This window comes from Phalangium opilio, unplaced genomic scaffold (genome assembly GCF_054372755.1).
Source record: "Phalangium opilio isolate 3A_F unplaced genomic scaffold, DU_Popi_V2 ptg000087l_1, whole genome shotgun sequence".
Classification (NCBI taxonomy): Eukaryota; Metazoa; Arthropoda; class Arachnida; order Opiliones; family Phalangiidae; genus Phalangium; species Phalangium opilio.
In genome coordinates this window covers 2,093,784-2,121,660 of record NW_028324192.1, presented here as the reverse complement: position 1 = coordinate 2,121,660, position 27,877 = coordinate 2,093,784, and the positions used below count along the sequence as shown (strand labels likewise).

The window sequence follows — 27,877 nt, the reverse complement described above, 5'->3', positions numbered from 1 at the left end:
CATTTTGAGTATTTGTTCACTATTTACAAATATATTCACTGAAACCATTATTTTTATACTTTTTGCTTTAATTCAAGCAAATGTAACGATATTCATTCAAAATCTGTTAAAATTCAATTTTTCAATAAGAAATCGTTGTCACGGATTTTGTATCTTGAAGAAGAAAAACATGCGATTTTTTCGGTACTTTTTTGAATGCATTTTTTCTGGAGAAATTTTTGACCGAATTCAGCTTAATTCCCTATAAAACACTCATTGAAAGTGATTTCATCTCGATTGAACAATAAATAAAAATGTACCTCGATTTTTAATAACATTTTCAAAATCGACGTAACTCGGCCTAAGAAAAACATTTTGAGTATTTGTTCACTGTTTTCAAATATAACCACTGAAACCATTATTTTTGTAATTTTTGCGTTAATTCAAGCAAATGTAACGATATTCATTCAACAAACTCTTAAAATTCAATTTTAAATAAGAAATCGTTGTCACGGATTTTGTATCTTGAAGAAAAAAAACATGCGATTTTTTCGGTACACTTTTGAATGCATTTTTTCTGGAGAAATGTTTTACTGAATTCAGCTTAATTGCCTATAAAACACTCATTGAAAGTGATTTCATCTCGATTGAACAATAATTAAAAATTTACCTCGATTTTTAATAACATTTTCAAAATCGACGTTTCACGGCCAAAGAAGCATACTTTGAGTATTTCTTCACTATTTTCAAATATGTTCACTGAAAGCATTATTTTTATACTTTTTGCTTTAATTCAAGCAAATGTAACGATATTCAATAAAAAAACTGTTAAAATTAAATTTTTCAATAAGAAATCGTTGTCACGGATTTTGTATCTTGAAGAAGAAAAACATGCGATTTTTTCGGTACTTTTTTGAATGCATTTTTTTCAGGAAAAATTTTTGACCGAATTCAGCTTAATTCCCTATAAAACACTCATTAAAAGTGATTTCATCTCGATTGAACAATAAATAAAAATATACGTCGATTTTTAATAACATTTTCAAAATCGACGTTTCACGGCCAAAGAAGCATATTTTGAGTATTTCTTCACTATTTTCAAATATAACCACGGAAGTCATTATTTTTATACTTTTTGCTTTAATTCAAGCAATGTAACGATATTCATTCAAAAAACTGTTAAAATTCAATTTTCAATAAGAAATCGTTGTCACGGATATTGTATCTTGAAGAAAAAAAAACATGCGATTTTTTCGGTACACTTTTGAATGCATTTTTTTGGAGAAATGTTTGACCGAATTCAGCTTAATTCCCTATAAAACACTCATTAAAAGAGATTTCATCTCGATTGAACAATAAATAAAAATATACGTCGATTTTTAATAACATTTTCAAAATCGACGTTTCACGGATAAAGAAGCATATTTTGAGTATTTCTTCACTATTTTCAAATATAACCACGGAAGTCATTATTTTTATACTTTTTGCTTTAATTCAAGCAATGTAACGATATTCATTCAAAAAACTGTTAAAATTCAATTTTCAATAAGAAATCGTTGTCACGGATATTGTATCTTGAAGAAAAAAAACATGCGATTTTTTCGGTACACTTTTGAATGCATTTTTTTGGAGAAATGTTTGACCGAATTCAGCTTAATTCCCTATAAAACACTCATTAAAAGTGATTTCATCTCGATTGAACAATAAATTAAAATATACCTCGATTTTTAATAACATTTTCAAAATCGACGTTTCACGGCCAAAGAAGCATATTCTTCACTATTTTCAAAAATAACCACTGAAACCATTATTTTTATACTTTTTGCTTTAATGCAAGCAAATGTAACGATATTCATTCAACAAACTGTTAAAATTCAATTTTAAATAAGAAATCGTTGTCACGGATTTTGTATCTTGAAGATAAAAAACATGCGATTTTTTCGGTACTTTTTTGAGTGCATTTTTTTCTGGAGAAATTTTTGACCGAATTCAGCTTAATTCCCAATAAAACACTCATTAAAAGTGATTTCATCTCGATTGAACAATAAATAAAAATGTACCTCGATTTTTAATAACATTTTCAAAATCGACGTAACTCGGCCTAAGAAAAACATTTTGAGTATTTGTTCACTATTTACAAATATATTCACTGAAACCATTATTTTTATACTTTTTGCTTTAATTCAAGCAAATGTAACGATATTCATTCAAAAAACTGTTAAAATTCAATTTTTCAATAAGAAATCGTTGTCACGGATTTTGTATCTTGAAGAAGAAAAACATGCGATTTTTTCGGTACTTTTTTGAATGCATTTTTTCTGGAGAAATTTTTGACCGAATTCAGCTTAATTCCCTATAAAACACTCATTGAAAGTGATTTCATCTCGATTGAACAATAAATAAAAATGTACCTCGATTTTTAATAACATTTTCAAAATCGACGTAACTCGGCCTAAGAAAAACATTTTGAGTATTTGTTCACTGTTTTCAAATATAACCACTGAAACCATTATTTTTGTAATTTTTGCGTTAATTCAAGCAAATGTAACGATATTCATTCAACAAACTCTTAAAATTCAATTTTAAATAAGAAATCGTTGTCACGGATTTTGTATCTTGAAGAAAAAAAACATGCGATTTTTTCGGTACACTTTTGAATGCATTTTTTCTGGAGAAATGTTTTACTGAATTCAGCTTAATTGCCTATAAAACACTCATTGAAAGTGATTTCATCTCGATTGAACAATAATTAAAAATTTACCTCGATTTTTAATAACATTTTCAAAATCGACGTTTCACGGCCAAAGAAGCATACTTTGAGTATTTCTTCACTATTTTCAAATATGTTCACTGAAAGCATTATTTTTATACTTTTTGCTTTAATTCAAGCAAATGTAACGATATTCAATAAAAAAACTGTTAAAATTAAATTTTTCAATAAGAAATCGTTGTCACGGATTTTGTATCTTGAAGAAGAAAAACATGCGATTTTTTCGGTACTTTTTTGAATGCATTTTTTTCAGGAGAAATTTTTGACCGAATTCAGCTTAATTCCCTATAAAACACTCATTAAAAGTGATTTCATCTCGATTGAACAATAAATAAAAATATACGTCGATTTTTAATAACATTTTCAAAATCGACGTTTCACGGCCAAAGAAGCATATTTTGAGTATTTCTTCACTATTTTCAAATATAACCACGGAAGTCATTATTTTTATACTTTTTGCTTTAATTCAAGCAATGTAACGATATTCATTCAAAAAACTGTTAAAATTCAATTTTCAATAAGAAATCGTTGTCACGGATATTGTATCTTGAAGAAAAAAAACATGCGATTTTTTCGGTACACTTTTGAATGCATTTTTTTGGAGAAATGTTTGACCGAATTCAGCTTAATTCCCTATAAAACACTCATTAAAATTGATTTCATCTCGATTGAACAATAAATAAAAATATACGTCGATTTTTAATAACATTTTCAAAATCGACGTTTCACGGCCAAAGAAGCATATTTTGAGTATTTCTTCACTATTTTCAAATATAACCACGGAAGTCATTATTTTTATACTTTTTGCTTTAATTCAAGCAATGTAACGATATTCATTCAAAAAACTGTTAAAATTCAATTTTCAATAAGAAATCGTTGTCACGGATATTGTATCTTGAAGAAAAAAAACATGCGATTTTTTCGGTACACTTTTGAATGCATTTTTTTGGAGAAATGTTTGACCGAATTCAGCTTAATTCCCTATAAAACACTCATTAAAAGTGATTTCATCTCGATTGAACAATAAATTAAAATATACCTCGATTTTTAATAACATTTTCAAAATCGACGTTTCACGGCCAAAGAAGAATATTTTGAGTATTGCTTCACTATTTTCAAAAATAACCACTGAAACCATTATTTTAATACTTTTTGCTTTAATGCAAGCAAATGTAACGATATTCATTCAACAAACTGTTAAAATTCAATTTTAAATAAGAAATCGTTGTCACGGATTTTGTATCTTGAAGAAGAAAAACATGCGATTTTTTCGGTACTTTTTTGAATGCATTTTTTTCAGGAGAAATTTTTGACCGAATTCAGCTTAATTCCCTATAAAACACTCATTAAAAGTGATTTCATCTCGATTGAACAATAAATAAAAATATACGTCGATTTTTAATAACATTTTCAAAATCGACGTTTCACGGCCAAAGAAGCATATTTTGAGTATTTCTTCACTATTTTCAAATATAACCACGGAAGTCATTATTTTTATACTTTTTGCTTTAATTCAAGCAATGTAACGATATTCATTCAAAAAACTGTTAAAATTCAATTTTCAATAAGAAATCGTTGTCACGGATATTGTATCTTGAAGAAAAAAAACATGCGATTTTTTCGGTACACTTTTGAATGCATTTTTTTGGAGAAATGTTTGACCGAATTCAGCTTAATTCCCTATAAAACACTCATTAAAAGTGATTTCATCTCGATTGAACAATAAATTAAAATATACCTCGATTTTTAATAACATTTTCAAAATCGACGTTTCACGGCCAAAGAAGCATATTTTGAGTATTTCTTCACTATTTTCAAAAATAACCACTGAAACCATTATTTTTATACTTTTTGCTTTAATGCAAGCAAATGTAACGATATTCATTCAACAAACTGTTAAAATTCAATTTTAAATAAGAAATCGTTGTCACGGATTTTGTATCTTGAAGATAAAAAACATGCGATTTTTTCGGTACTTTTTTGAATGCATTTTTTTCTGGAGAAATTTTTGACCGAATTCAGCTTAATTCCCAATAAAACACTCATTAAAAGTGATTTCATCTCGATTGAACAATAAATAAAAATGTACCTCGATTTTTAATAACATTTTCAAAATCGACGTAACTCGGCCTAAGAAAAACATTTTGAGTATTTGTTCACTATTTACAAATATATTCACTGAAACCATTATTTTTATACTTTTTGCTTTAATTCAAGCAAATGTAACGATATTCATTCAAAAAACTGTTAAAATTCAATTTTTCAATAAGAAATCGTTGTCACGGATTTTGTATCTTGAAGAAGAAAAACATGCGATTTTTTCGGTACTTTTTTGAATACATTTTTTCTGGAGAAATTTTTGACCGAATTCAGCTTAATTCCCTATAAAACACTCATTGAAAGTGATTTCATCTCGATTGAACAATAAATAAAAATGTACCTCGATTTTTAATAACATTTTCAAAATCGACGTAACTCGGCCTAAGAAAAACATTTTGAGTATTTGTTCACTGTTTTCAAATATAACCACTGAAACCATTATTTTTGTAATTTTTGCGTTAATTCAAGCAAATGTAACGATATTCATTCAACAAACTCTTAAAATTCAATTTTAAATAAGAAATCGTTGTCACGGATTTTGTATCTTGAAGAAAAAAAACATGCGATTTTTTCGGTACACTTTTGAATGCATTTTTCTGGAGAAATGTTTTACTGAATTCAGCTTAATTCCCTATAAAACACTCATTGAAAGTGATTTCATCTCGATTGAACAATAATTAAAAATTTACCTCGAATTTTAATAACATTTTCAAAATCGACGTTTCACGGCCAAAGAAGCATACTTTGAGTATTTCTTCACTATTTTCAAATATGTTCACTGAAACCATTATTTTTATACTTTTTGCTTTAATTCAAGCAAATGTAACGATATTCAATCAAAAAACTGTTAAAATTAAATTTTTCAATAAGAAATCGTTGTCACGGATTTTGTATCTTGAAGAAGAAAAACATGCGATTTTTTCGGTACTTTTTTGAATGCATTTTTTTCAGGAGAAATTTTTACCGAATTCAGCTTAATTCCTATAAAACACTCATTAAAAGAGATTTCATCTCGATTGAACAATAAATTAAAATGTACCTCGATTTTAATAACATTTTCAAAATCGACGTTTCACGGCCAAAGAAGCATATTTTGAGTATTTCTTCACTATTTTCAAATATAACCACTGAAACCATTATTTTTATACTTTTTTGCTTAAATTCAAGCAATGTAACGATATTCATTCAAAAAACTGTTAAAATTCAATTTTCAATAAGAAATCGTTGTCACGGATATTGTATCTTGAAGAAAAAAAACATGCGATTTTTTCGGTACACTTTTGAATGCATTTTTTTTTGGAGAAATGTTTGACCGAATTCAGCTTAATTCCCTATAAAACACTCTTTGAAAGTGATTTCATCTTGATTGAACAATAATTAAAAATTTACCTCGATTTTTAATAACATTTTCAAAATCGACGTTTCACAGCCAAAGAAGCATACTTTGAGTATTTCTTCACTATTTTCAAATATGTTCACTGAAACCATTATTTTTATATTTTTGCTTTAATTCAAGCAACGTAACGATATTCATTCAAAAAACTGTTAAAATTCAATTTTCATTAAGAAATCGTATTCACGGATTTTGTGTCTTGAAGAAGAAAAACCTGCGATTTTTTCGGTACTTTTTTGAATGAATTTTTTTCTGGAGAAATTTTTGACCGAATTCAGCTTAATTCCCTATAAAACACTCATTGAAAGTGATTTCATCTCGATTGAACAATAAATAAAAATGTACCTCGATTATTAATAACATTTTCAAAATCGACGTAACTCGGCCTAAGGAAAACATTTTGAGTATTTGTTCACTGTTTTCAAATATAACCACTGAAACCATTATTTTTGTAATTTTTGCGTTAATTCAAGCAAATGTAACGATATTCATTCAACAAACTGTTAAAATTCAATTTTAAATAAGAAATCGTTGTCACGGATTTTGTATCTTGAAGAAAAAAAACATGCGATTTTTTCGGTACTTTTTTGAATGCATTTTTTTCAGGAGAAATTTTTGACCGAATTCAGCTTAATTCCCTATAAAACACTCATTAAAAGTGATTTCATCTCGATTGAACAATAAATAAAAATGTACCTCGATTTTTAATAACATTTTCAAAATCGACGTTTCACGGCCAAAGAAGCATATTTTGAGTATTTCTTCACTATTTTCAAAAATAACCACTGAAACCATTATTTTTATACTTTTTGCTTTAATTCAAGCAAATGTAACGATATTCAATCAAAAAACTGTTAAAATTAAATTTTTCAATAAGAAATCGTTGTCACGGATTTTGTATCTTGAAGAAGAAAAACATGAGATTTTTTCGGTACTTTTTTGAATGCATTTTTTTCAGGAGAAATTTTTGACCGAATTCAGCTTAATTCCCTATAAAACACTCATTGAAAGTGATTTCATCTCGATTTAACAATAATTAAAAATTTACCTCGATTTTTAATAACATTTTCAAAATCGACGTTTCACGGCCAAAGAAGCATACTTTGAGTATTTCTTCACTATTTTCAAATATGTTCACTGAAACCATTATTTTTATACTTTTTGCTTTAATTCAAGCAAATGTAACGATATTCAATCAAAAAACTGTTAAAATTAAATTTTTCAATAAGAAATCGTTGTCACGGATTTTGTATCTTGAAGAAGAAAAACATGCGATTTTTTCGGTACTTTTTTGAATGCATTTTTTTCTGGAGAAATTTTTGACCGAATTCAGCTTAATTCCCTATAAAACACTCAATAAAAGTGATTGTGTAAAAACCTTGACTTTTTACGTCACATCTGAGACCTCACAACACCGCTCCCGGATGGGCTCGAACCACCAACCTTTCGGTTAACAGCTGAACGCGCTGACCATTGCGCCACTGAAGCCCAAAAATTAAATTTTCGTCAGGTATTGAGGTAAAACCTTGACTTTTTACTTCTCATCTGAGACCTCACAACACCGCTCCCGGATGGGCTCGAACCACCAACCTTTCAGTTAACAGCCGAACGCGCTAACCATTCGCCACGGACGCCCAAAAATTAAATGGTCGTCAGGTATTGTGGAAAAACTTTGGCTATTTACGTTACATTTGAGATCCAAAAACACCGCTCCCGGGTGGGCTCGAACCACCAACCTATTGGTTAACAGCCGAACGCGCTAACCATTGAGCCACGGAAGATCAGAAATTAAATGGTTGTCACGTATTGTGGAAAAGTTTTGACTTTTAACGCTACATCTGAGACCCCACAACACCTCTTCCGGGTGGGCTCAAACCACCAACCTTTCGATTAATGGCTGGACGCGCTAATTACTGCGCCACGGAAGCCCAAAAATTAAATGTTCGTCAGGTATTGTGGAAAAACTCTGACATTTTACGTAACATCTGAGACGTCACAACACCGCTCCCGGATGGGCTCGAACCACCAACCTTTCGGTTAACAGCCGAACGCGCTAGCCATTGCGCCACGGACGCCCAAAAATTAAATGGTTGTCAGGTATTGTTGAAAAGTTACGACTTTTCACGCTACATCTGAGACCCCACAAATCCTCTCTCGTTTGGGCTCGAACCACCAACCTTTCGGTTAACAGCTGAACGCACTAACCATTGCGCCACGGAAGCCCAAAAATTAAATGGTCGTCAGGTATTGTAGAAAAACTTTGGCTATTTACGTTACATTTGAGATCCAAAAACACCGCTCCCGGGTGGGCTCGAACCACCAAGCTATTGGTTAACAGCCGATCGCGCTAACCATTGAGCCACGAAAGATCAGAAAATAAATGGTTATCACGTATTATGGAAAAAGTTTGACTTTTCACGCTACATCTGAGACCTCACAACACCTCTCCCGGGTGGGCTCGAACCACCAACCTTTCGATTAACAGCTAAACGCGCTAACCATTGCGCCACGGAAGCCCAAAAATTAAATGCTCGTCAGGTATTGTGGAAAAACTCTGACATTTTACGTTACACCTGAGACGTCACAACACCGCTCCCGGGAGGGCTCGAACCAACATTCTTTCGGTTAACAGCTGAACGCGCTGACCATTGCGCCACTGAAGCCCAAAAATTAAATTTTCGTCAGGTATTGAGGTAAAACTTTGACTTTTTACTTCACATCCTAGACCTCACAACACCGCTCCCGGATGGGCTCCAACCACCAACCTTTCGATTGACAGCCGAACGCGCTAACCATTGAGCCACGGAAGCTCAGAAATTAAATGGTTGTCACGTATTGTGGAAAAGTTTTGACTTTTTACGCTACATCTGAGACCCCACAACACCTCTTCCGGGTGGGCTCGAACCACCAACCTTTCGGTTAACAGCCTAACGCGCTAACCATTCGCCACGGACGCCCAAAAATTAAATGGTCGTCAGGTATTGTGGAAAAACTTTGGCTATTTACGTTACATTTGAGATCCAAAAACACCGCTCCCGGGTGGGCTCGAACCACCAACCTATTGGTTAACAGCCGAACGCGCTAACCATTGAGCCACGGAAGATCAGAAATTAAATGGTTGTCACGTATTGTGGAAAAGTTTTGACTTTTAACGCTACATCTGAGACCCCACAACACCTCTTCCGGGTGGGCTCAAACCACCAACCTTTCGATTAAGAGCTGGACGCGCTAATTACTGCGCCACGGAAGCCCAAAAATTAAATGTTCGTCAGGTATTGTGGAAAAACTCTGACATTTTACGTAACATCTGAGACGTCACAACACCGCTCCCGGATGGGCTCGAACCACCAACCTTTCGGTTAACAGCCGAACGCGCTAGCCATTGCGCCACGGACGCCCAAAAATTAAATGGTTGTCAGGTATTGTTGAAAAGTTACGACTTTTCACGCTACATCTGAGACCCCACAAATCCTCTCTCGTTTGGGCTCGAACCACCAACCTTTCGGTTAACAGCTGAACGCACTAACCATTGCGCCACGGAAGCCCAAAAATTAAATGGTCGTCATGTATTGTAGAAAAACTTTGGCTATTTACGTTACATTTGAGATCCAAAAACACCGCTCCCGGGTGGGCTCGAACCACCAAGCTATTGGTTAACAGCCGAACGCGCTAACCATTGAGCCACGAAAGATCAGAAAATAAATGGTTATCACGTATTATGGAAAAAGTTTGACTTTTCACGCTACATCTGAGACCTCACAACACCTCTCCCGGGTGGGCTCGAACCACCAACCTTTCGACTAACAGCTAAACGCGCTAACCATTGCGCCACGGAAGCCCAAAAATTAAATGCTCGTCAGGTATTGTGGAAAAACTCTGACATTTTACGTTACATCTGAGACGTCACAACACCGCTCCCGGGAGGGCTCGAACCACCATTCTTTCGGTTAACAGCTGAACGCGCTGACCATTGCGCCACTGAAGCCCAAAAATTAAATTTTCGTCAGGTATTGAGGTAAAACTTTGACTTTTTACTTCACATCCTAGACCTCACAACACCGCTCCCGGATGGGCTCCAACCACCAACCTTTCGATTGACAGCCGAACGCGCTAACCATTGAGCCACGGAAGCTCAGAAATTAAATGGTTGTCACGTATTGTGGAAAAGTTTTGACTTTTTACGCTACATCTGAGACCCCACAACACCTCTTCCGGGTGGGCTCGAACCACCAACCTTTCGATTAACAGCTGAACGCGCTAACCATTGCGCCACGGAAGCCCAAAAATTAAATGTTCGTCAGGTATTGTGGAAAAACTCTGACATTTTACGTTACATCTGAGACATCACAACACCGCTCCCGGATGGGCTAGAACCTCCAACCTATTGGTTAACAGCCGAACGCGCTAAGCATTGAGCCACGGAAGCTCAGAAATTAAATGGTTGTCAGGTATTGTTGAAAAGTTATTACTTTTCAAGCTACATCTGAGACCCCACAAAACCTCTCTCGTTTGGGCTCGAACCACCAACCTTTCGGTTAACAGCTGAACGCGCTGACCATTGCGCCACTGAAGCCCAAAAATTAAAGGTTCGTCAGGTATTGTGGAAAAACTCCGACATTTTACGTTACATCTGAGACGTCACAACACTTCTCCCGGATGGGCTCAAACCACCAACCTATTGGTTAATAGCCGAACGCGCTAACCATTGCGCCACTGAAGCCCAAAAATTAAATTTTCGTCAGGTATTGAGGTAAAACTTTGACTTTTTACTTCACATCTGAGGCCTCACAACACCGCTCCCGGATGGGCTCGAACCACCAACCTTTCGGTTAACAGCCGAACGCGCTAACCATTGCGCCACGGACGCCCAAAAAAAATGGTCGTCAGGTATTGCGGAAAAACTTTGGCTATTTACGTTACATTTGAGATCCAAAAACACCGCTCCCGGGTGGGCTCGAACCACCAAGCTATTGGTTAACAGCCGAACGCGCTAACCATTGAGCCACGAAAGATCAGAAAATAAATGGTTATCACGTATTATGGAAAAAGTTTGACTTTTCACGCTTCATCTGAGACCTCACAACACCTCTCCCGGGTGGGCTCGAATACCAACCTTTCGATTAACAGCTGAACGCGCTAACCATTGCGCCACGGAAGCCCAAAAATTAAATGCTCGTCAGGTATTGTGGAAAAACTCTGACATTTTACGTTACATCTGAGACGTCACAACACCGCTCCCGGGAGGGCTCGAACCACCAACCTTTCGGTTAACAGCTGAACGCGCTGACCATTGCGCCACTGAAGCCCAAAAATTAAATTTTCGTCAGGTATTGAGGTAAAACCTTGTCTTTTTACTTCACATCTGAGACCTCACAACACCGCTCCCGGATGGGCTCGAACCACCAACCTTTCGGTTAACAGCCGAACGCGCTAACCATTGCGCCACGGACGCCCAAAAAAAATGGTCGTCAGGTATTGCGGAAAAACTTTGGCTATTTACGTTACATTTGAGATCCAAAAACACCGCTCCCGGGTGGGCTCGAACCACCAAGCTATTGGTTAACAGCCGAACGCGCTAACCATTGAGCCACGAAAGATCAGAATATAAATGGTTATCACGTATTATGGAAAAAGTTTGACTTTTCACGCTTCATCTGAGACCTCACAACACCTCTCCCGGGTGGGCTCGAATACCAACCTTTCGATTAACAGCTGAACGCGCTAACCATTGCGCCACGGAAGCCCAAAAATTAAATGGTCGTCAGGTATTGCGGAAAAACTTTGGCTATTTACGTTACATTTGAGATCCAAAAACACCGCTCCCGGGTGGGCTCGAACCACCAAGCTATTGGTTAACAGCCGAACGCGCTAACCATTGAGCCACGAAAGATCAGAAAATAAATGGTTATCACGTATTATGGAAAAAGTTTGACTTTTCACGCTTCATCTGAGACCTCACAACACCTCTCCCGGGTGGGCTCGAATACCAACCTTTCGATTAACAGCTGAACGCGCTAACCATTGCGCCACGGAAGCCCAAAAATTAAATGCTCGTCAGGTATTGTGGAAAAACTCTGACATTTTACGTTACATCTGAGACGTCACAACACCGCTCCCGGGAGGGCTCGAACCACCAACCTTTCGGTTAACAGCTGAACGCGCAGACCATTGCGCCACTGAAGCCCAAAAATTAAATTTTCGTCAGGTATTGAGGTAAAACCTTGTCTTTTTACTTCACATCTGAGACCTCACAACACCGCTCCCGGGTGGGCTCGAACCACCAACCTTTCGGTTAACAGCCGAACGCGCTAACCATTCGCCACGGACGCCCAAAAATTAAATGGTCGTCAGGTATTGTGGAAAAACTTTGGCTATTTACGTTACATTTGAGATCCAAAAACACCGCTCCCGGGTGGGCTCGAACCAACAACCTATTGGTTAACAGCCGAACGCGCTAACCATTGAGCCACGGAAGATCAGAAATTAAATGGTTGTCACGTATTGTGGAAAAGTTTTGACTTTTAACGCTACATCTGAGACCCCACAACACCTCTTCCGGTGGGCTCGAACCACCAACCTTTCGATTAAGTGCTCGACGCGCTAATTATTGCGCCACGGAAGGCCAAAAATTAAATGTTCGTCAGGTATTGTGGAAAAACTCTGACATTTTACGTAACATCTGAGACGTCACAACACCGCTCCCGGATGGGCTCGAACCGCCAACCTTTCGGTTAACAGCCGAACGCGCTAGCCATTGCGCCACGGACGCCCAAAAATTAAATGGTTGTCAGGTTTTGTTGAAAAGTTACGACTTTTCACGCTACATCTGAGACCCCACAAAACCTCTCTTTTGGGCTCGAACCACCAACCTTTCGGTTAACAGCTGAACGCGCTAACCATTGCGCCACGGAAGCCCAAAAGTTAAATGGTCGTCAGGTATTGCGGAAAAACTTTGGCTATTTACGTTACATTTGAGATCCAAAAACACCGCTCCCGGGTGGGCTCGAACCACGAAGCTATTGGTTAACAGCCGAACGCGCTAACCATTGAGCCACGAAAGATCAGAAAATAAATGGTTATCACGTATTATGGAAAAAGTTTGACTTTTCACGCTTCATCTGAGACCTCACAACACCTCTCCCGGGTGGGCTCGAATACCAACCTTTCGATTAACAGCTGAACGCGCTAACCATTGCGCCACGGAAGCCCAAAAATTAAATGCTCGTCAGGTATTGTGGAAAAACTCTGACATTTTACGTTACATCTGAGACGTCACAACACCGCTCCCGGGAGGGCTCGAACCACCAACCTTTCGGTTAACAGCTGAACGCGCTGACCATTGCGCCACTGAAGCCCAAAAATTAAATTTTCGTCAGGTATTGAGGTAAAACCTTGTCTTTTTACTTCACATCTGAGACCTCACAACACCGCTCCCGGATGGGCTCGAACCACCAACCTTTCGGTTAACAGCCTAACGCGCTAACCATTCGCCACGGACGCCCAAAAATTAAATGGTCGTCAGGTATTGTGGAAAAACTTTGGCTATTTACGTTACATTTGAGATCCAAAAACACCGCTCCCGGGTGGGCTCGAACCACCAACCTATTGGTTAACAGCCGAACGCGCTAACCATTGAGCCACGGAAGATCAGAAATTAAATGGTTGTCACGTATTGTGGAAAAGTTTTGACTTTTAACGCTACATCTGAGACCCCACAACACCTCTTCCGGTGGGCTCGAACCACCAACCTTTTGATAAAGAGCTCGACGCGCTAATTATTGCGCCACGGAAGGCCAAAAATTAAATGTTCGTCAGGTATTGTGGAAAAACTCTGACATTTTACGTAACATCTGAGACGTCACAACACCGCTCCCGGATGGGCTCGAACCACCAACCTTTCGGTTAACAGCCGAACGCGCTAGCCATTGCGCCACGGACGCCCAAAAATTAAATGGTTGTTAGGTTTTGTTGAAAAGTTACGACTTTTCACGCTACATCTGAGACCCCACAAAACCTCTCTTTTGGGCTCGAACCACCAACCTTTCGGTTAACAGCTGAACGCGCTAACCATTGCGCCACGGAAGCCCAAAAATTAAATGGTCGTCAGGTATTGTGGAAAAACTTTGGCTATTTACGTTACATTTGAGATCCAAAAACACCGCTCCCGGGTGGGCTCGAACCACCAAGCTAATGGTTAACAGCCGAACGCGCTAACCATTGAGCCACGAAAGATCAGAAAATAAATGGTTATCACGTATTATGGAAAAAGTTTGACTTTTCACGCTACATCTGAGACCTCACAACACCTCTCACGGGTGGGCTCGAACCACCAACCTTTCGATTAACAGCTGAACGCGCTAACCATTGCGCCACGGAAGCCCAAAAAATAAATGCTCGTCAGGTATTGAGGTAAAACTTTGACTTTTTACTTCACATCCGAGACCTCACAACACCGCTCCCGGATGGGCTCGAACCACCAACCTTTCGATTAACAGCCGAACGCGCTAACCATTGAGCCACGGAAGCTCAGAAATTGAATGGTTGTCACGTATTGTGGAAAAGTTTTGACTTTTTACGCTACATCTGAGACCCCACATCACCTCTTCCGGGTGGGCTCGAACCACCAACCTATCGATTAACAGCTGAACGCGCTAACCATTGCGCCACGGAAGCCCAAAAATTAAATGTTCGTCAGGTATTGTGGAAAAACTCTGACATTTTACGTTACATCTGAGACATCACAACACCGCTCCCGGATGGGCTAGAACCACCAACCTATTGGTTAACAGCCGAACGCGCTAACCATTGAGCCACGGAATCACAGAAATTAAATGGTTGTCAGGTATTGTTGAAAAGTTACGACTTTTCACGCTACATCTGAGACCCCACAAAACCTCTCTCGTTTGGGCTCGAACCACCAACCTTTCGGTTAACAGCTGAACGCGCTGACCATTGCGCCACTGAAGCCCAAAAATTAAATGTTCGTCAGGTATTGTGGAAAAACTCTAACATTTTACGTTACATCTGAGACGTCACAACACTTCTCCCGGATGGGCTCGAACCACCAACCTATTGGTTAGTAGCCGAACGCGCTAACCATTGCGCCACTGAAGCCCAAAAATTAAATTTTCGTCAGGTATTGAGGTAAAACTTTGACTTTTTCCTTCACATCTGAGGCCTCACAACACCGCTCCCGGATGGGCTCGAACCACCAACCTTTCGGTTAACAGCCGAATGCGCTAACCATTCGCCACGGACGCCCAAAAATTAAATGGTCGTCAGGTATTGTGGAAAAACTCTGACATTTTACGTTACATCTGAGACGTCACAACACTTCTCCCGGATAGGCTCGAACCACCAACCAATAGGTTAACAGCCGAACGCGCTAACCATTGAGCCACAGAAGCTCAGAAATTAAATGGTTGTTAGGTTTTGTGGATAAGTTATGACTTTTTACGTTACATCTGAGACCCTACAACACCTCTCCCAGGTGGGCTCGAACCACCATCCTTTCGGTTAACAGCCGAATGCGCTAACCATTTCGCCAAGGAAGCCCAAAAATTAAATGGTTGTCACGTATTGTGGAAAAGTTTTGACTTTTAACGCTACATCTGAGACCCCACAACACCTCTTCCGGGTGGGCTCGAACCACCAACCTTTCGATTAAGAGCTGGACGCGCTAATTACTGCGCCACGGAAGCCCAAAAATTAAATGTTCGTCAGGTATTGTGGAAAAACTCTGACATTTTACGTAACATCTGAGACGTCACAACACCGCTCCCGGATGGGCTCGAACCACCAACCTTTCGGTTAACAGCCGAACGCGCTAGCCATTGCGCCACGGACGCCCAAAAATTAAATGGTTGTCAGGTATTGTTGAAAAGTTACGACTTTTCACGCTACATCTGAGACCCCACAAATCCTCTCTCGTTTGGGCTCGAACCACCAACCTTTCGGTTAACAGCTGAACGCACTAACCATTGCGCCACGGAAGCCCAGAAATTAAATGGTCGTCAGGTATTGTAGAAAAACTTTGGCTATTTACGTTACATTTGAGATCCAAAAACACCGCTCCCGGGTGGGCTCGAACCACCAACCTATTGGTTAACAGCCGAACGCGCTAACCATTGAGCCACGAAAGCTCAGAAAATAAATGGTTGTCACGTATTATGGAAAAGTTTTGACTTTTTACGCTACATATGAGACCCAACAACACCTCTCCCGGGTGGGCTCGAACCACCAACCTTTCGATTAACAGCTGAACGCGCTAACCATTGCGCCACGCAAGCCCAAAAATTAAATGTTCGTCAGGTATTGTGGAAAAACTCTGACATTTTACGTTACATCTGAGACGTCACAACACTTCTCCCAGATAGGCTCGAACCACCAACCAATTGGTTAACAGCCGAACGCGCTAACCATTGAGCCACAGAAGCTAAGAAATTAAATGGTTGTTAGGTTTTGTGGATAAGTTATGACTTTTTACGTTACATCTGAGACCCTACAACACCTCTCCCAGGTGGGCTCGAACCACCATCCTTTCGGTTAACAGCCGAACGCGCTAACCATTGCGCCAAGGAAGCCCAAAAATTAAATGGTTGTCACGTATTGTGGAAAAGTTTTGACTTTTTACGCTACATCTGAGACCTCACAACACCTCTCCCGGGTGTGCTCGAACCACCAACCTTTCGATTAACAGCTGAACGCGCTAACCATTGCGCCACGGAAGCCCAAAAATTAAATGCTCGTCAGGTATTGTGGAAAAACTCTGACATTTTACGTTACATCTGAGACGTCACAACACCGCTCCCGGGAGGGCTCGAACCACCAACCTTTCGGTTAACAGCTGAACGCGCTGACCATTGCGCCACTGAAGCCCAAAAATTAAATTTTCGTCAGGTATTGAGGTAAAACCTTGTCTTTTTACTTCACATCTGAGACCTCACAACACCGCTCCCGGATGGGCTCGAACCACCAACCTTTCGGTTAACAGCCTAACGCGCTAACCATTCGCCACGGACGCCCAAAAATTAAATGGTCGTCAGGTATTGTGGAAAAACTTTGGCTATTTACGTTACATTTGAGATCCAAAAACACCGCTCCCGGGTGGGCTCGAACCACCAACCTATTGGTTAACAGCCGAACGCGCTAACCATTGAGCCACGGAAGATCAGAAATTAAATGGTTGTCACGTATTGTGGAAAAGTTTTGACTTTTAACGCTACATCTGAGACCCCACAACACCTCTTCCGGTGGGCTCGAACCACCAACCTTTTGATTAAGAGCTCGACGCGCTAATTATTGCGCCACGGAAGGCCAAAAATTAAATGTTCGTCAGGTATTGTGGAAAATCTCTGACATTTTACGTAACATCTGAGACGTCACAACACCGCTCCCGGATGGGCTCGAACCGCCAACCTTTCGGTTAACAGCCGAACGCGCTAGCCATTGCGCCACGGACGCCCAAAAATTAAATGGTTGTCAGGTTTTGTTGAAAAGTTACGACTTTTCACGCTACATCTGAGACCCCACAAAACCTCTCTTTTGGGCTCGAACCACCAACCTTTCGGTTAACAGCTGAACGCGCTAACCATTGCGCCACGGAAGCCCAAAAATTAAATGGTCGTCAGGTATTGCGGAAAAACTTTGGCTATTTACGTTACATTTGAGATCCAAAAACACCGCTCCCGGGTGGGCTCGAACCACCAAGCTATTGGTTAACAGCCGAACGCGCTAACCATTGAGCCACGAAAGATCAGAAAATAAATGGTTATCACGTATTATGGAAAAAGTTTGACTTTTCACGCTTCATCTGAGACCTCACAACACCTCTCCCGGGTGGGCTCGAATACCAACCTTTCGATTAACAGCTGAACGCGCTAACCATTGCGCCACGGACGCCCAAAAATTAAATGGTCGTCAGGTATTGTGGAAAAACTCTGACATTTTACGTTACATCTGAGACGTCACAACACTTCTCCCAGATAGGCTCGAACCACCAACCTTTCGGTTAACAGCCGAACGCGCTAGCCATTGCGCCACGAACGCCCAAAAATTAAATGGTTGTTAGGTTTTGTTGAAAAGTTACGACTTTTCACGCTACATCTGAGACCCCACAAAACCTCTCTTTTGGGCTCGAACCACCAACCTTTCGGTTAACAGCTGAACGCGCTAACCATTGCGCCACGGAAGCCCAAAAATTAAATGGTCGTCAGGTATTGTGGAAAAACTTTGGCTATTTACGTTACATTTGAGATCCAAAAACACCGCTCCCGGGTGGGCTCGAACCACCAAGCTAATGGTTAACAGCCGAACGCGCTAACCATTGAGCCACGAAAGATCAGAAAATAAATGGTTATCACGTATTATGGAAAAAGTTTGACTTTTCACGCTACATCTGAGACCTCACAACACCTCTCACGGGTGGGCTCGAACCACCAACCTTTCGATTAACAGCTGAACGCGCTAACCATTGCGCCACGGAAGCCCAAAAAATAAATGCTCGTCAGGTATTGAGGTAAAACTTTGACTTTTTACTTCACATCCGAGACCTCACAACACCGCTCCCGGATGGGCTCGAACCACCAACCTTTCGATTAACAGCCGAACGCGCTAACCATTGAGCCACGGAAGCTCAGAAATTGAATGGTTGTCACGTATTGTGGAAAAGTTTTGACTTTTTACGCTACATCTGAGACCCCACATCACCTCTTCCGGGTGGGCTCGAACCACCAACCTATCGATTAACAGCTGAACGCGCTAACCATTGCGCCACGGAAGCCCAAAAATTAAATGTTCGTCAGGTATTGTGGAAAAACTCTGACATTTTACGTTACATCTGAGACATCACAACACCGCTCCCGGATGGGCTAGAACCACCAACCTATTGGTTAATAGCCGAACGCGCTAACCATTGAGCCACGGAATCACAGAAATTAAATGGTTGTCAGGTATTGTTGAAAAGTTACGACTTTTCACGCTACATCTGAGACCCCACAAAACCTCTCTCGTTTGGGCTCGAACCACCAACCTTTCGGTTAACAGCTGAACGCGCTGACCATTGCGCCACTGAAGCCCAAAAATTAAATGTTCGTCAGGTATTGTGGAAAAACTCTGACATTTTACGTTACATCTGAGACGTCACAACACTTCTCCCGGATGGGCTCGAACCACCAACCTATTGGTTAGTAGCCGAACGCGCTAACCATTGCGCCACTGAAGCCCAAAAATTAAATTTTCGTCAGGTATTGAGGTAAAACTTTGACTTTTTCCTTCACATCTGAGGCCTCACAACACCGCTCCCGGATGGGCTCGAACCACCAACCTTTCGGTTAACAGCCGAATGCGCTAACCATTCGCCACGGACGCCCAAAAATTAAATGGTCGTCAGGTATTGTGGAAAAACTCTGACATTTTACGTTACATCTGAGACGTCACAACACTTCTCCCGGATAGGCTCGAACCACCAACCAATAGGTTAACAGCCGAACGCGCTAACCATTGAGCCACAGAAGCTCAGAAATTAAATGGTTGTTAGGTTTTGTGGATAAGTTATGACTTTTTACGTTACATCTGAGACCCTACAACACCTCTCCCAGGTGGGCTCGAACCACCATCCTTTCGGTTAACAGCCGAACGCGCTAACCATTTCGCCAAGGAAGCCCAAAAATTAAATGGTTGTCACGTATTGTGGAAAAGTTTTGACTTTTAACGCTACATCTGAGACCCCACAACACCTCTTCCGGGTGGGCTCGAACCACCAACCTTTCGATTAAGAGCTGGACGCGCTAATTACTGCGCCACGGAAGCCCAAAAATTAAATGTTCGTCAGGTATTGTGGAAAAACTCTGACATTTTACGTAACATCTGAGACGTCACAACACCGCTCCCGGATGGGCTCGAACCACCAACCTTTCGGTTAACAGCCGAACGCGCTAGCCATTGCGCCACGGACGCCCAAAAATTAAATGGTTGTCAGGTATTGTTGAAAAGTTACGACTTTTCACGCTACATCTGAGACCCCACAAATCCTCTCTCGTTTGGGCTCGAACCACCAACCTTTCGGTTAACAGCTGAACGCACTAACCATTGCGCCACGGAAGCCCAGAAATTAAATGGTCGTCAGGTATTGTAGAAAAACTTTGGCTATTTACGTTACATTTGAGATCCAAAAACACCGCTCCCGGGTGGGCTCGAACCACCAACCTATTGGTTAACAGCCGAACGCGCTAACCATTGAGCCACGAAAGCTCAGAAAATAAATGGTTGTCACGTAATATGGAAAAGTTTTGACTTTTTACGCTACATATGAGACCCAACAACACCTCTCCCGGGTGGGCTCGAACCACCAACCTTTCGATTAACAGCTGAACGCGCTAACCATTGCGCCACGCAAGCCCAAAAATTAAATGTTCGTCAGGTATTGTGGAAAAACTCTGACATTTTACGTTACATCTGAGACGTCACAACACTTCTCCCAGATAGGCTCGAACCACCAACCAATTGGTTAACAGCCGAACGCGCTAACCATTGAGCCACAGAAGCTAAGAAATTAAATGGTTGTTAGGTTTTGTGGATAAGTTATGACTTTTTACGTTACATCTGAGACCCTACAACACCTCTCCCAGGTGGGCTCGAACCACCATCCTTTCGGTTAACAGCCGAACGCGCTAACCATTGCGCCAAGGAAGCCCAAAAATTAAATGGTTGTCACGTATTGTGGAAAAGTTTTGACTTTTTACGCTACATCTGAGACCTCACAACACCTCTCCCGGGTGTGCTCGAACCACCAACCTTTCGATTAACAGCTGAACGCGCTAACCATTGCGCCACGGAAGCCCAAAAATTAAATGCTCGTCAGGTATTGTGGAAAAACTCTGACATTTTACGTTACATCTGAGACGTCACAACACCGCTCCCGGGAGGGCTCGAACCACCAACCTTTCGGTTAACAGCTGAACGCGCTGACCATTGCGCCACTGAAGCCCAAAAATTAAATTTTCGTCAGGTATTGAGGTAAAACTTTGACTTTTTACTTCACATCCGAGACCTCACAACACCGCTCCCGGATGGGCTCGAACCACCAACCTTTCGATTGACAGCCGAACGCGCTAACCATTGAGCCACGGAAGCTCAGAAATTAAATGGTTGTCACGTATTGTGGAAAAGTTTTGACTTTTTACGCTACATCTGAGACCCCACAACACCTCTTCCGGGCGGGCTCGAACCACCAACCCTTCGATTAACAGCTGAACGCGCTAACCATTGCGCCACGGAAGCCCAAAAGTTAAATGTTCGACAGGTGTTGTGGAAAAACTCTGACATTTTACGTTACATCTGAGACGTCACAACACCGCTCCCGGGAGGGCTCGAACCACCAACCTTTCGGTTAACAGCCGAACGCACTAACCATTGCGCCACGGAAGCCCAAAAATTAAATGGTCGTCAGGTATTGTAGAAAAACTTTGGCTATTTACGTTACATTTGAGATCCAAAAACACCGCTCCTGGGTGGGCTCGAACCACCAAGCTATTGGTTAACAGCCGAACGCGCTAACCATTGAGCCACGAAAGATCAGAAAATAAATGGTTATCACGTATTATGGAAAAAGTTTGACTTTTCACGCTACATCTGAGACCTCACAACACCTCTCCCGGGTGGGCTCGAACCACCAACCTTTCGATTAACAGCTGAACACGCTAACCATTGCGCCACGGAAGCCCAAAAATTAAATGCTCGTCAGGTATTGTGGAAAAACTCTCACATTTTACGTTACATCTGAGACGTCACAACACCGCTCCCGGGAGGGCTCGAACCACCAACCTTTCGGTTAACAGCTGAAAGCGCTGACCATTGCGCCACTGAAGCCCAAAAATTAAATTTTCGTCAGGTATTGAGGTAAAACTATGACTTTTTACTTCACATCCGAGACCTCACAACACCGCTCCCGGATGGGATCGTACCACCAACCTTTCGATTGACAGCCGAACGCGCTAACCATTGAGCCACGGAAGCTCAGAAATTACATGGTTGTCACGTATTGTGGAAAAGTTTTGACTTTTCAAGCTACATCTGAGACCCCACAAAACCTCTCTCGTTTGGGCTCGAACCACCAACCTTTCGGTTAACAGCTGAACGCGCTGACCATTGCGCCACTGAAGCCCAAAAATTAAATGTTCGTCAGGTATTGTGGAAAAACTCCGACATTTTACGTTACATCTGAGACGTCACAACACTTCTCCCGGATGGGCTCGAACCACCAACCTATTGGTTTATAGCCGAACGCGCTAACCATTGCGCCACTGAAGCCCAAAAATTAAATTTTCGTCAGGTATTGAGGTAAAACTTTGACTTTTTACTTCACATCTGAGGCCTCACAACACCGCTCCCGGATGGGCTCGAACCACCAACCTTTCGGTTAACAGCCGAACGCGCTAACCATTCGCCACGGACGCCCAAAAATTAAATGGTCGTCAGGTATTTTGGAAAAACTTTGGCTATTTACGTTACATTTGAGATCCAAAAACACCGCTCCCGGGTGGGCTCGAACCACCAACCTATTGGTTAACAGCCGAACGCGCTAACCATTGAGCCACGGAAGATCAGAAATTAAATGGTTGTCACGTATTGTGGAAAAGTTTTGACTTTTAACGCTACATCTGAGACCCCACAACACCTCTTCTGGGTGGGCTCAAACCACCAACCTTTCGATTAAGAGCTGGACGCGCTAATTACTGCGCCACGGAAGCCCAAAAATTAAATGTTCGTCAGGTATTGTGGAAAAACTCTGACATTTTACGTAACATCTGAGACGTCACAAAACCGCTCCCGGATGGGCTCGAACCACCAACCTTTCGGTTAACAGCCGAACGCGCTAGCCATTGCGCCACGGACGCCCAAAAATTAAATGGTTGTCAGGTATTGTTGAAAAGTTACGACTTTTCACGCTACATCTGAGACCCCACAAATCCTCTCTCGTTTGGGCTCGAACCACCAACCTTTCGGTTAACAGCTGAACGCACTAACCATTGCGCCACGGAAGCCCAAAAATTAAATGGTCGTCAGGTATTGTAGAAAAACTTTGGCTATTTACGTTACATTTGAGATCCAAAAACACCGCCCCGGGTGGGCTCGAACCACCAAGCTATTGGTTAACAGCCGAACGCGCTAACCATTGAGCCACGAAAGATCAGAAAAAAAATGGTTATCACGTATTATGGAAAAAGTTTGACTTTTCACGCTACATCTGAGACCTCACAACACCTCTCCCGGGTGGGCTCGAACCACCAACCTTTCGATTAACAGCTGAACGCGCTAACCATTGCGCCACGGAAGCCCAAAAATTAAATGCTCGTCAGGTATTGTGGAAAAACTCTGACATTTTACGTTACATCTGAGACGTCACAACACCGCTCCCGGGAGGGCTCGAACCACCAACCTTTCGGTTAACAGCTGAACGCGCTGACCATTGCGCCACTGAAGCCCAAAAATTAAATTTTCGTCAGGTATTGAGGTAAAACCTTGTCTTTTTACTTCACATCTGAGACCTCACAACACCGCTCCCGGATGGGCTCGAACCACCAACCTTTCGGTTAACAGCCGAACGCGCTAACCATTCGCCACGGACGCCCAAAAATTAAATGGTCGTCAGGTATTGTGGAAAAACTTTGGCTATTTACGTTACATTTGAGATCCAAAAACACCGCTCCCGGGTGGGCTCGAACCACCAACCTATTGGTTAACAGCCGAACGCGCTAACCATTGAGCCACGGAAGATCAGATATTAAATGGTTGTCACGTATTGTGGAAAAGTTTTGACTTTAACGCTACATCTGAGACCCCACAACACCTCTTCCGGGTGGGCTCGAACCACCAACCTTTCGATTAAGTGCTCGACGCGCTAATTATTGCGCCACGGAAGGCCAAAAATTAAATGTTCGTCAGGTATTGTGGAAAAACTCTGACATTTTACGTAACATCTGAGACGTCACAACACCGCTCCCGGATGGGCTCGAACCACCAACCTTTCGGTTAACAGCCGAACGCGCTAGCCATTGCGCCACGGACGCCCAAAAATTAAATGGTTGTCAGGTTTTGTTGAAAAGTTACGACTTTTCACGCTACATCTGAGACCCCACAAAACCTCTCTTTTTGGCTCGAACCACCAACCTTTCGGTTAACAGCTGAACGCGCTAACCATTGCGCCACGGAAGCCCAAAAAATAAATGTTCGTCAGGTATTGTGGAAAAACTCTGACATTTTACGTTACATCTGAGACATCACAACACCGCTCCCGGATGGGCTAGAACCACCAACCTATTGGTTAACAGCCGAACGCGCTAACCATTTAGCCACGGAAGCTCAGATTTTAAATGGTTGTCAGGTATTGTTGAAAAGTTACGACTTTTCACGCTACATCTGAGACCCCACAAAACCTCTCTCGTTTGGGCTCGAACCACCAACCTTTCGGTTAACAGCTGAACGCGCTGACCATTGCGCCACTGAAGCCCAAAAATTAAATGTTCGTCAGGTATTGTGGAAAAACTCTGACATTTTACGTTACATCTGAGACGTCACAACACTTCTCCCGGATGGGCTTGAACCACCAACCTATTGGCTAATAGCGGAACGCGCTAACCATTGCGCCACTGAAGCCCAAAAATTAAATTTTCGTCAGGTATTGAGGTAAAACTTTGACTTTCTACTTCACATCTGAGGCCTCACAACACCGCTCCCGGATGGGCTCGAACCACCAACCTTTCGGTTAACAGCCGAATGCGCTAACCATTCGCCACGGACGCCCAAAAATTAAATGGTCGTCAGGTATTGTGGAAAAACTTTGGCTATTTACGTTACATTTGAGATCCAAAAACACCGCTCCCGGGTGGGCTCGAACCACCAACCTATTGGTTAACAGCCGAACTCGCTAACCATTGAGCCACGAAAGCTCAGAAAATAAATGGTTGTCACGTATTGTGGAAAAGTTTTGACTTTTTACGCTACATATGAGACCCAACAACACCTCTCCCGGGTGGGCTCGAACCACCAACCTTTCGATTAACAGCTGAACGCGCTAACCATTGCGCCACGCAAGCCCAAAAGTTAAATGTTCGTCAGGTATTGTGGAAAAACTCTGACATTTTACGTTACATCTGAGACGTCACAACACTTCTCCCGGATAGGCTCGAACCACCAACCAATTGTTTAACAGCTGAACGCGCTAACCATTGAGCCACAGAAGCTCAGAAATTAAATGGTTGTTAGGTTTTGTGGATAAGTGTGACATTATGCTTTGTATTATTAGTAGGCCAGTTTATGAACAGCCCCATATTAGCTTAATGTCTATTATTTATCTAATCTCTCGTGTATAAAAAGGCCCCCTCTCTGTGTTAAAAATTCAGTCTATCTCGGACCTCGATCATGTATAAATCATTGTAAATAAAACCATAGTTTTAAAGTATCAACTCCTGTGTAGTCGTACAAACACACAACATGGTGTCAGAAGTTCGTTAATGTGGTATTTAGTCGCGCGATATCACGGTTAGCTTTAATTCGTTAATCAGTAATCGACTAGATTTGCGGTCTACCTCGACACGGAAAATGCAGAACGCCGCAGCCTTTCAAGTGCAACCGCCTTGCCAATTCAACTTTTCGAATTCCAATGAGTGGCCCCGATGGAGGAGGAGGTTCGAGAGATTCAGATCCGCGTCCGGTCTTAGTTCCAAGACAGGAGAGGAACAAGTCAACGCGTTAATATACATGATGGGCGACAAAGCTGATGACGTATTCTTGTCATTTACGTTTGCCACCGATGCAGAGAAGTCTGACTTCAATGTCGTTATGAATAAATTCGAAGGACATTTCATTCTCCGGAGGAACGTTATCTACGAGCGAGCAACCTTCAACTCACGAGTTCAGCAAGATGGCGAACCGGTAGAAGAGTTTATCACCGCGTGTCGAGCCCAGATTGAGAAATGTGCCTACGGAACTCTCCAAGACGAATTGCTGAGAGACCGAATAGTAGTCGGGGTGCGAGACAAAGCCCTGTCGGAAAAAATGCAACTAGACGGAAACCTTACACTGGAGAAAGCGATCTCAACCGCCCGCCATGCCGAAGAAGTTCGCCGACAACAACAAGAATTAAACGCAGGAAGTTATAAAAACGGAACTCCGGCTGTTGTCGAAAAGCTTGGCTCTCGAAACACCTCTCAGACGAAGGAGAACAGGCGACCAAGAGCAACTCATCCTTCAAGACCAATTCAACGCGATCAAAAGGTTACTTCAGATACCTGCAAGAAATGCGGAATGTTCGAGAAACACAATCGAGAGCGATGCCCAGCATATAGAGCAGTTTGCAGGAAGTGTAAGAAGATTGGCCGCTACGAGCGTGTGTGTCAAAGGTCAACCACCAACTACAATCGTGAGGTCACATCGCAAATGATCTCTGTGGATGATGATGACTCAACGCCAATGGATACGTTCTTGGGAAAAGTCAGCAGCGACGAGATACAAGATCGTTGGATGGTAAACATTAGGATTAATGCAAAACAAGTTCAATTCAAGATAGATACCGGCGCGGACGTTTGCGTTTTACCAGACTCGCTGTACAAGGCGAAATTTCAAGACTTAGCACTGAATAAATCTGACCGACGTCTGTTTGGACCAGGGAAGACCTTGATTAACTGCAAAGGTTTCATTGAAGCCTACCTGTCAAGTAGAGATACCACCATCCATGACAAGGTCTATGTCATCGACCAATTGCAAGTTCCACTTCTAAGCCTCAGAGCAAGTGAAGACCTGAAAATAGTTCAAAGAATCGATGAGCTGCAACTCACGGAGACGAGTATAAGACCAAAGGACCATTATCCTCAACTATTTACCGGCTTAGGACGAGTCAAACGAAGCTACAAACTGAAGCAGAAACCGAACGCAGTACCGTATGCAGTGACGACTCCACGTCGAGTTGCGATTCCTTTGATGTCACAAGTCGAAGCTGAATTGAAACGAATGGTGGACTTGGGAGTAATCCGGAGAGTCGAGGACCCCACAGACTGGTGCGCTCCCATGGTGGTCGTGAGAAAGGATTCTGGCGAATTAAGGATATGCGTGGATTATACGCAACTGAATAACTACGTACAACGTGAACGGTACCAGATACCGGCTGTAGACCATACGCTTGGACGACTGGCTGGAGCCGAGATCTTCTCAAAACTTGATTGTAATTCCGGTTATTGGCAGATACCGCTACATCCGGACTCCATATTACTAACGAATTTCATGACGCCATTTGGAAGATATTTCTGCAATTGCCTGCCCTTTGGTTTAACATCTGCATCCGAGCACTACCAAAGCCAAATGTCTTCGTATATTGAAGGCGTCAAGAACACAGTTTGTCATCAGGACGACATTCTAGTATGGGGCAAGGACATGGCCGAACTTGATGAAAACCTAAAGGAAGTTCTCGAAAGATTGAAAGACCAAGGAGTCACGCTCAATGAAAGGAAATGCCTCTTTGGAGTCAAAAGGATCAAGTTTTTGGGGCACGTAATAGACAGTGCCGGGATCAGTCCAGACGAGGAGAAGGTTCGAGCCATAGTCGAGATGAAATCACCATCTGATGTCGCAGAGCTACGTCG

General features: G+C 41.5%; 4 non-coding genes across 4 annotated transcripts; all 4 read right to left on the bottom strand.

Annotated features, from left to right (window-relative positions):
- Positions 1 to 8,979: 8,979 nt before the first annotated feature.
- Positions 8,980 to 9,052, bottom strand: TRNAD-GUC (transfer RNA aspartic acid (anticodon GUC)). Its single transcript has one exon. It is a non-coding gene; the product is annotated as a tRNA-Asp (tRNA).
- Positions 9,053 to 10,301: 1,249 nt separating this feature from the next.
- TRNAD-GUC (transfer RNA aspartic acid (anticodon GUC)) lies at positions 10,302 to 10,374 on the bottom strand. The gene has a single exon. It is a non-coding gene; the product is annotated as a tRNA-Asp (tRNA).
- Positions 10,375 to 21,301: 10,927 nt separating this feature from the next.
- TRNAD-GUC (transfer RNA aspartic acid (anticodon GUC)) lies at positions 21,302 to 21,374 on the bottom strand. Its single transcript has one exon. It is a non-coding gene; the product is annotated as a tRNA-Asp (tRNA).
- Positions 21,375 to 22,183: 809 nt separating this feature from the next.
- On the bottom strand, positions 22,184 to 22,256 carry TRNAD-GUC (transfer RNA aspartic acid (anticodon GUC)). Its single transcript has one exon. It is a non-coding gene; the product is annotated as a tRNA-Asp (tRNA).
- Between the last annotated feature and the right edge of the window lie 5,621 nt (positions 22,257 to 27,877).